Here is a 10,488-nt window from a genome sequence, read left to right as displayed (position 1 = left end):
AAATGTTCTCAGATAAAACGACTTTCCCAGGAGCCCCGGAAACTAGGTACAGTCACGTGACTCGGCTCTGGCCAATGGGAAGCCGGTAGCGCTCTTACCGCGCTTCCGGAAGTGTTGGGGAAGAGGAAGCGTGCCTGGCCTTCCTGGTTTGCTGCTCTTGCTTTCCGCTCTGGGACACAGCGGTGACTCCTGCAGCCTTGAGCACGGAAGTGACGTGCCAAAAAGGGACTAGAAGAGAAAGAACCCGGCTCCATGAGCGGCTGCGCAGGCTTATGGACCGTCCCTCCAAATTCCGGAAGTGAGTCAGATAAGCTCTTCACCGACTAGGTCCCTTGTAGCCGCCCTCGGGTAGGAGCAGCCGAATAGAAAACCGAACGGGGGTGCTCATCCTACAGAATAAAGAGCATCCATCCAGGCTCTGGGAATAAAGCCGCATGTCACAAAGACCGGGAGGTCTGGGAGATTATTTTAGCCGTGCTTCAGGAGTAAAGTATGTTCTGCTAGTTCGAGACATGGGGCCTAGAAAAATCCCCGATTCGTTGTGAGGGACCACCTTCAAAAGTCTGGGACTTAGCCCCCCTCATTGGCGGCTGCTGGCCCAGAGCCCTGAGGTGGTAGCTTCCTCAGGGAATCGCCCTGAGGACATCGCCTCGGAAGGACAGCTTGGATCCAGTGAGTGGTGGGGTGTAGGGTCCCAGCCCCTCCCCCAACGAGAGGCACCTCCAGAAAGGCACCCCCGGTCCAGTGTCCCCGCTGGCTTTCACTTCACTTCCTCCTCCACTTTGTCTTGCGCCCCTCCTCTGCCTCCCTTCTGCTCTGCTCCCCTCCTCTTGTCTTCCTGAGGAACCGACCCCGGGAGCCCTCTGTAGTAACCTTCCTACACACTAATCTCCAGTCAGGTTTGTCTCCCCAAGGAGCTGTGAGAGCACATTAGCCTAGGCTAGTCTCCGGGAATCTCAGAATACAATAGCAGCTCCTTTCATTGTGTCTGGTGCTTCAGTGGATGAGTAAACCAGAGGATTTTTCCTTGGGAACGCTTGTTTGGGTCTTAGCAGGGTCAATTTTAGATCATTGTACGTATATGGAATTTATTATGATAAAGGCCCAGTGTCAAATTGAGATCTATGTGTTGGGACCCAGCTGTTGGGCCAAATTAAAAAAGAATACAGCCAAGGTTATATTCTCTTTTAATACAACTTCGTTTGTTTGCTAATAATCTCATATTGCTACTTAGCCCGTGGGCATTACAAACCGGATCCCACCTTTCCCAGGGTCCCTTCCACAGGCTACAGGCCCAGACATCATCCTTCAACCTCATTTCCCTGCTGGGGGCTGAACTCCATCCTAAATCCCCAAAGAAATGTCATCTCTGAAATATGACATTTATCAAAAATCAATGTAAGAAGTGACCATACAGAAAAAAGAAGTTTCTATTATTTTTTAAGTTTTTTTTTATAAAATTGAAACCATCATATATTTTAAAAGTCAATGTCTTTATAAGGGACCATAAAAGAAATTCTTAAAATTAGTGCTGGGGGGCGGGGGAATAATCTGCTTGTACAGAAAAGCTGGCATGCTTCTATTTACTAGCTAATAAGAACCTTATATAACTTGTATTTTCCTTTTTGTCTTGCCTGCCAGGAAAAGGTCAAGAGTAAGGTTTGTATTCAATCTCAGTAGCAATCCTTAGCTTCATTTTTTTGTAGCTGTACCCAGGCCAACTTCACCCCCTTTCTTTGTCCTTATTTCCTCATACTTTGTTTTTTTAAATATATTTGACAGATAGCATCATATAAATTGACAACCTTGTATATATTGATCCTTTTTCTTGGTTGAAATACATCTGAGTCTTCTATTATAAGTGACTGCTAATCCTGAAAAGTAAATAGGCTGAAATACATATGTTTCTTTGGGTTTTTTTCCCCCCACCTTACCCCCCTGGCTGCTCATTCCCTTTATTTACCTGATGTGAAAACCCAAAACAACTATGTATGCAAAAGAATACTGATTCAAAGTATAAGACAATGGTTAGCTTCAAATTGTGCGTTATCTTTCAAGGATGGGACAAGTCATAGAGACACATCTGTAAAGTGCAAGACAGAAGTAATATGGGGGGGTGGGGGCTTAGGAGACAATGTTGTTGAGAGGAGGGAGGAATCCCTTTGACTTTGGCTGAGGCCAGGCAGGTGTCCTGTAAGGTCTGCATTTAATAAAGGCAGTCAAATGAACTCAGGTACAGTGATTGGCTACCCCAGTCCCCAGGTAATGCTATTATCAAAAGGAGCCTCCCAGATCTGCACACAACATCATGTATCCACAGAATTGGTAGCCTACAACTGGTAGTAGTTGGACTGGTCCAACTCTGAGAATCTCGTATAATGTTCAGTCTGCCCTGAACTTGACCGAGCAAGGTTTTCTCACCCATAGGCAAGTGAGCAGAGATTGAGAAGTGAGTCCTCTGTATAATCCCACTTGTCTTCTTGCTAGCCCAGATGCGGGGCCATAGTCCTAGACCCTTAGAACCTTCACTGTGACCTTGCCTGTGTCAGCACCATGTGTCCTTCCTTGTGGTGGCTGTGAAGTTAGTCTTGCTGAGCTATCTTCAGGAGAAGCTTCTATGGGACGCCCCTCCCGCTTCATTGTGGTGCTCACCCCAGGGCCACACTTCTCCCCAGGTTTTCTTGGACAATGAGCACAGCAGGGGTATTAGCTGGGGGACTCTTCGAAGGGATGGTGGTAGCCTGGGACTCCCCTTTATCTTGGTACCATTTTCTCCACAATATGGTATAGTCTGAGAGTCTTCCTGTATGATTCCCCTCTGCCCTTCCCTCTTTCCTTCCCCTGTGTCAGCCCTGCACCCCAGTCTGAAGGCTCTCCCTGCCACCTCCTGCCCCTCCCCCTTTATTTTTCAGAGAGTCATGTCCCTCAAGGAACCTCTTGCACATCTAATCCCATTTTGGTGGCTGCTTCTCAGATGACCTTAAGAGACAAACTCCTTGACCTTCCTCCTATGTCTTCCTCCTTTTACTTCCCCTTGCACTCCATTCCAAGTTCAGTTTCCTCTTGGCTGTGGCACTCAGCATGGGCTGTCCTCCTCTCTTTGCTCCACTAGGCAGGGGGAGGTGAGGATGGGGCCTAGGACCTTACAGGTGGAGGTAGGTAGGGCAACAGGTCTTCTCATAGCAAAGATGAACTTGGTGCTACTATGGATGTTGCCCGTAACTTACATCCTGATTTCCTTCCATAACTTGAGTTACATCACAAAAAGCCATATTCTGTTCTTTTAGGCCCCATAAGCTCCAGACAGAAGGACAAGGTCTTGGCTAGGTGGGAGAAAGAGTGGGGCCAGTGGGGCAGAGAGAGGTGGTATATGATGGAGGAAAACTCATCCTACTACACAGGTAGAGCGTGATATCTGAGTTTGAAGAAAATTAGAGTTTATGAGAGGTGAAGAGAACTTCTGTTTTACATAAAGCTCCCCTCCCCAGTGATTTTTGGTTGTTCTTTTCACATCTATTGCTTGTTGCTCAAAGAATCTTGCTTTTCAGAGGCACCTGGGTGGCTCAGTTGGTTCAATGTCTGACTCGTGATTTCAGCTCAGGTCATGATCATGTGGTCCTAAGATCAAGCTCTGAGCTCTGGGCATGGAGTTTGCTTAAGATTCTCACTCCCCTTCAGTCTCGACTTCTCCCCCTGCTCACTCGCATGGTCACACACACACACTCTCTCTCTCTCCTTCTCTGAAATAAATAAATAAATAAACCCTTTTTAAAAAAAATCTTGTTTTCACAGGTGACTAACTCACGCTCCCTTCCCTCACCTCCGGTTTCTCCTTCACATCATCTGTCTCCCTATGTAGGTTAATTAGCACCAAGAACACATAAGCAAATAACTAAAATTACTCATCACTCTAGGATTTATTTCCCTTGCATTCATCTCTATTGAAAGACTTGTATTTTTAAACATAAACATATTTAAAATTTTCATAAACTTGCTACAGGCAGTAAACTGCAGGTACAGGGAGTAAATATTCGGTAGAATTGCAAAGTTGTTACTTATGTTACTGATGGAGGTTGCCTCTCCCAACCCACATGCAAGATGTATAGTCCCAGCCGGTTTCCAAAACCTATAGAGACTGCAAGGAGAAAAGCTCCATTCTGTTTGTGCCTTATCTGAATAGATGCCTGGCATCCTGGCTACAGACTTCCAGGTTTATCTGGATTTGCACACACGTCTGTGAAAAAAACCTTGTGATGTCACATTCCCAACCCTTGCTGGATTGTCATGATAAGTCTCCAGCAGAAGCCATTTATCCTGAAGTTTCAGAGTGGTCAGGAGAGGATGGAAAGCCCTTCTTTCTGCTTGCATCTACAAAAGCAGCTTTCCAAGGGAATTCTGAACCATGGTTTCTTCCCACACTGACATCATGACGACTAGGAAAAATCACACCTCTGATTTCTAGCGCCATTTTGCTAGAATTCATCTTAGCCCACTGAACCTTTAAAAATACTTTATTTGAATATCCTTCAGCCTCCTTCTAGACAAGTTTCAAAGGCTGAGCTTCCTCTCCCATGCCCCTTCTGTTTTCCAGACACACCACAGCCTGTATGATATAAAATGTGCAGCAGCAGAATTTCTGGATTGGCTACCTAATTAAATAAATCTCCTTGCCCGGAGCAAACAAAGTTAAAATAACATTGAGGTCCGTCTCTCTGCCCACAAAAGAGAAGAAAATTAAAAACCAGGGCTGCAAATGTCCTCTCTTGCACAATGTATAGTGCAGAAAGCCCTGTCAGATGAAGTTTCAGACATGGACTAGCGTTTTCCAAAACACAAATTCAAACCCCACAGTCTCCTTAAATGTTGCAGGTCTGGCTAATGTTCATTCCTGGAAGATTGTGCCCGTAGAAACCATCACCACAGAAGTGGCTTTGCCAACATGACCTGTGATTAAATCTTCTTACTGGAAGGTAAGAGCACCATTTCCTCTGCTTTTTAGTACTAAACACCTGGAAAGGAAAAGCATGGTACTCCGAGGAGAGGTCAGCCACTTGCCAGCATTTGTGAGAAGGGTCACTATGTTTCTTAACTGTACAGAGAAGGAGAGCCCACCATACCTCTAGGGAACTTTTCAGAGTTAAGTGAATGGCAGTCATCTCTTCTCCTTTTTTCTACTCATTTGAGTGGGGCTGCCTTCTGAGAAAAGCTCCCATTCAGACTGACCTGGTTGGCCATGACAGGCACCCAATATAGTGCAAACAGAGAAAGAGGGAGAAAGAATCAGCTCTGGAAGGAGATAATTGGAAGAGAGAAATTAGACACCACTTTAAGTGCCAGGTCTAAGCATCAGCAGTTCATTTTTCAACCATAAAAGTACTAAAATATATCCCCTCGGGAAGCCATGTTTTGCTAGCATGTATGGGGTTCAGTCAGATGAGAACCACTTTAAAGGTAATAAATGGCTCATATTCCTCTTGACCCAGGCAATAAATAATCGTGAAGGACAGACTTCTTGGGGTTGTACATCATTTTGTTGGTGTGTTTGTGATAATTGAATGTTGAAGGCATCACAGCTACCTAGCCAATTCCTACTGACAGATTTGTACCCAACAGCCGGCTCTGTCAGACCCCTGGTGACAGATCCTCTTGAAGGACGTTAGGAGAGCTAGCATCTAGTGTAGGTACACCCCTCCGCCTCCCAGTTACACAAAAATCTATTACACTGGAATTACCTGGTTTGTTTGCATATTAGTGTGCGACATTGAGTATGGCTTGTTACCATGGTTTCCCATATTTTCTGGGCATGAGTGTTTATGGGAAAAACTCGAGATGCATACAAGGCTTTGGGCATGTGACTCACATAAACTGGAATAAGAGCATTGTTGCTAAAACCTAGGGTTTGCTTTGAAGCCTCATCACAGTGTTCCTGGGAAACCATTAAGCAAAATGCCCTGAAGGATAGGAAAAAACTGCATTGAGCAATAAAATGTCAACAAACGACAGAATTTGAACATCAAGCACTTTAATCTAAACATGCCCTTCTCTCCTTTCACTTGGCAGGGGTTTGGTTTTTAAAAAGTAATAAACTCTAGCCCTCCAGCTGACCTGGGGATGTGTTTAAGAAATCCAACCCTAGAGCCAGAAGCATTATGACCTTTAATGTGGACTCCCTACCTCAGGAAAACTGTAGAATCAGAAATCTAAACAGAAAAGGAGAACAGAAATCTATGTCTCAATTGTCTCCGTTTTGGACCTTTTTTTTTTTTTTTTTTTTTTTTGAAGAGGGTACACAACAAAACTTCCAGCCAGAAGGAACAATCTTAAATCTGTTTAAACAGGTGTCCAGTACTTGGTGTCTCACGAAGAGCAAATTAATATAACCATAGCACAGTGTAAGAAGGATATGAGCAAGGAAAATGTATCCACAAGCCTGTGTAACCTTATAAACCCGGGCCAGAGACCGTTTGGTCTCAGAACAGAACTGTAGTCAAGAAAACAGCTTCCCACAACCAAAAGTAATTTCAATAACTCAAACCCTTTCCTTAGGTTCCCTGGGAACCATGAAGGGAATCCAGATTCAAAGATCATAACAATATGTATTCAAATCTCTTTTCTTCTTCTTCCTGTCTCCCTCACATTGGGTGCCAGTCCAGAGCCCTTCCATTCACAATTCCCCAAAACTGCTCTCAACACATCATTCTCCTCTGTCTGTCCTCACTATTTTCTGTATTGCTTCCGCATGTATATGAACCTTACCTCTCTTGTAGCAGAAAAAAAAAATTCCTCTTTGTAGGAAGAAAAATAATCAGGAGATTGATCTGGTAATTAGAGAATTCTCTTTGGCTGGCTAGGGGAGGGGAAGAGACAGCAGTCATCCCACATTCAAAATTTAATCCTAACATAACTGCCATGAGTTAAAAACTGCTGGTAGGGGAGGGCTGTATCTTCAGTATATCCTTAAAACCAAGACCCAGAAAATCTGAGAGCCGTGATGTGGGTACATTACATTTGCATAGTATTAGAGATAATGTTTGCCTAGAAAAACTCGTGTATTAAAGCACAGAGAAGACGATCTCTGTTCTCTAACTCCAAAGAATAGATTTTTGTTTCGGAAGGACAAATCTGATAGGTTACCAGGTGGAGGTCTAGAATTTCTTAGAGAATGAAGTGCAAGGAGGTGTCACACGGTTTGGTAAGCCAGGGTTTGCCTGTATGTGACTGGCGTTAGCTTTCTCGTAGGTTCTATCCTTGTGATCAGGAATGGTGAACCCAAATCCTCTAAGAGTCAAACCATGTCAATCAAGAGGTACAGACTAAGAACTATGACAACATGGAAAGAGACTGCCCTATCTAAAGTAATTACTCCTTTCCCACTAATTCTTATCATGTAGGAATGTTGGCTTAGTGTTGCCAGATTCCCACTTATCCAGGAGAACCTGAAAATCCAGATGCTGGATATAAGACCTTTCCCCTGCAATCTTGGATGTTGGCAGTTGACTATTTTTCACCTTTGTGAATGCCAAATTGCCGTGCCTGAGGGCTGATGCAGCCCACAGACCACATCAACTCTGCAGGAAAAAATGAACCATGCAAAAAATATAGGCTCAGGTCCAAGAAGTCAGTATCAAAATGGGAAAGTGCCTTGAAAGTGGATCCCCATATATATCAATTCCACTTTTAGAAAACTATACAATGAAAAAATCTCTTAGTTACACAAAAGCTACTATATGAGGATATTTATCACAACAATATGTAACTGAAAAAAATGAAAACAACTAAGTTATCCAACAATAGAGGCCTAGTTTAAATAAATTTTGTACAATATATCTGTAATGTACTAAATTGCATGAAAAATGATGTTGCAGAAAATTATCAGAAAGGTGTTCTTGATTTACTGTTAAGTCTGAAAGCAGGTTACAGATAGAATATAATGCCATTTCTTTTTATTCTTATATGTTTGTGTGTTTAAAGAAGTTACAAAGGGAATGAGAAAAAAGCTTTATTTTTTCCTTTTAAAGTGAGGGGTGTCTGGGTGGCTCAGTTGGTTAAGTGTCTGCCATCAGCTCAGGTCATGATCTCAGGGTCCTGGGACCTAGCCCCGCATTGGGCTCCCTGCTCAGTGGGGAGCCTGCTTCTCCCTCTGCCTGCCACACCAACTGCTTGTGCTGGCTTGTTCTCAAATAAATAAAATCTTTAAAAAGAAAAGAAAAGAAAAACAGTGAAAACACAGTATATCAGCATCTGTGGAATGCAGCAACAACAATACCAAGTGACAAACGTTTAGATTTTAATGCTTATATTAGAAAAGAAGTTTAAAGTCATTTATATAAGTTAACACATTAAGAAGCTATAAAAAGAGAAGCATTTAAACCTGAGGTAAATTGAATGAGTAAAATAATGAATAAGAACAGAAATCTAATAAATATTTTTAAAATAAAAAATACAAATATAGTTATATCAATAAAAATGTATTTGAAATTTTTAAAAAAGACCAGAAATCAATGAAAAAATAAACCATAGAGAAAAATATATGGGAGGGAAAAACTAGATATTGGAAGAGATTTGTAAAATTGGTAAATGCCAGGCTGATCAAGAAAAAATTTAAAAAAAAATCTTTATCAGCAATGAAATAGTCATTTTTGCTATAAATCCTATGGCCAATTAAAATGATAATAGAATACTGTGAAGAATTCTATGACAATAAATTTGACAACTTTACAAAAAATGAACACATTTCTTAGAAGACATAAATTGCCAAAATCAACACAATAAGAAACAGAAGATCTGAATAACCATATTTATATCATAGAATTCTATATCTAATATATAAATTGAATTAGTGATTTTTTAAAAACTTTAGGTGAACTTCAGATAAAAATAGCTTCACTGGTTAACTCTATCACACATTTAAGAAATGATGCTGATTTCATAGAAACTCAGAAAATCAAGGTGGAGAGAATATTTCCTAATTTATTTTACTTCCCTGGTTTTAAAACCAGATAAATACATTAAAAAAAAAACTATAGGTAAATATTCCTTGTGAAAATAGAAGCCAAAAATCTTTAATAAAAATTTAGCAAACTGAAGTTGGCACTACAGAGAATAATACATACTTACCAAGTGGGGTTTATTTCAGGGCCACAGGGTTGATTTTTATAATTTTAAAATCATTCAATAGGATATACCACAATAAGACAATAAAATAGAAAAGCATATGATTATGTTAACATACAGTGAAAGCATTTGCCAAAACTTAATATCCATTCGTGAGTAAAACTTTTAACCATCGAGGCAAAAAGAAACATTTTTAACCGGATAAGCATGTTAGAAAAGCCTACATTCTACATAATGGCAAAAATTTTTACTGTTTTCCTTGAGATTAAGATGAGGAATAAAGCAAGGATGTGCCATCTAATCACTATAATTTAAATTGTAATGGAATTCCTAGCCAGTGTATTAATGCAAGGAAGAACAATAAAGTGCCTGCAACTTGGAAAAGAATAAAGTTGTCATTATTCAGAGATGACATGATGATTTACAAAGAAAATCCTAAAGCATCTACAAAGTAACCTACTAGAATTAATCAGTAAATTTTTAAAAATTAATTTTATTTAATTTTTACAGTGTTCTGAGATTCATTGTTTATGCACCACACCCAGAATCCATGCAATTCGTGCCCTCCATAATACCCACCACCAGGTTCACCCAACACCTCACCCCCTCCCCTCCAAAACCCTCAGTTTGTTTCTAAGAGTTCACAGTTTTTCATGGTTTGTCTCCCCCTCCCAATTTCCCCCAACTCACTTCTCCGCTCCATCTCCCCATGTCCTTCGTGTTATTCTACTTGTTATGCTCCACAAGTAAGTGAAACCATATGATAATTGACTTTCTCTGCTTGACTTACTTCACTCAGCATAATCTCCTCCAGTCCCATCCATGTTGATACAAAAGTCAGTTATTCATCCTTTCTAATGGAGGCATAATACTCCATTGTATATATGGACCATATCATATCTTCTTTATCCATTCGTCTGTTGAAGGGCATCTTGGCTCTTTCCACAGTTTGGTGATTGTGGCCATTGCTGCTATGAACATTGGGGTACAGATGGCCCTTCTTTTCCCTACATCTGTATCTTTGGGGTAAATACCCAGTAGTGCAATTGCAGGGTCATAGGGTAGCTCTATTTTTAATTTCTTAAGGAATCTCCACATTGTTTTCCAAAGTGGCTGCACCAATTTGCATTCCCAACCAACAGTGGAAGAGGGTTCCCCTTTCTCCACATCCTCTCCAACACTTGTTTCCTGTCCTGTTAATTTTGGCCATTCTAACTGGTGCAAGGTCATATCTCAGTGAGGTTTTGATTTGAATTTTCCTGATGGCTAATGATGATGAACATTTTTTCATGTGTCTATTAGCCATTTGTATGTCTTCTTTGGAGGAGTGTCTGTTCATATCTTCTGCCCATTTTTTGATGTGATTATCTGTTT

The sequence above is a fragment of the Enhydra lutris genome, unplaced genomic scaffold (assembly GCF_002288905.1).
Source record: "Enhydra lutris kenyoni isolate GAN:26980312 unplaced genomic scaffold, ASM228890v2 scaffoldscaffold19, whole genome shotgun sequence".
Classification (NCBI taxonomy): domain Eukaryota; kingdom Metazoa; phylum Chordata; class Mammalia; order Carnivora; family Mustelidae; genus Enhydra; species Enhydra lutris.
Note: the sequence above shows the minus strand (reverse complement) of the source record.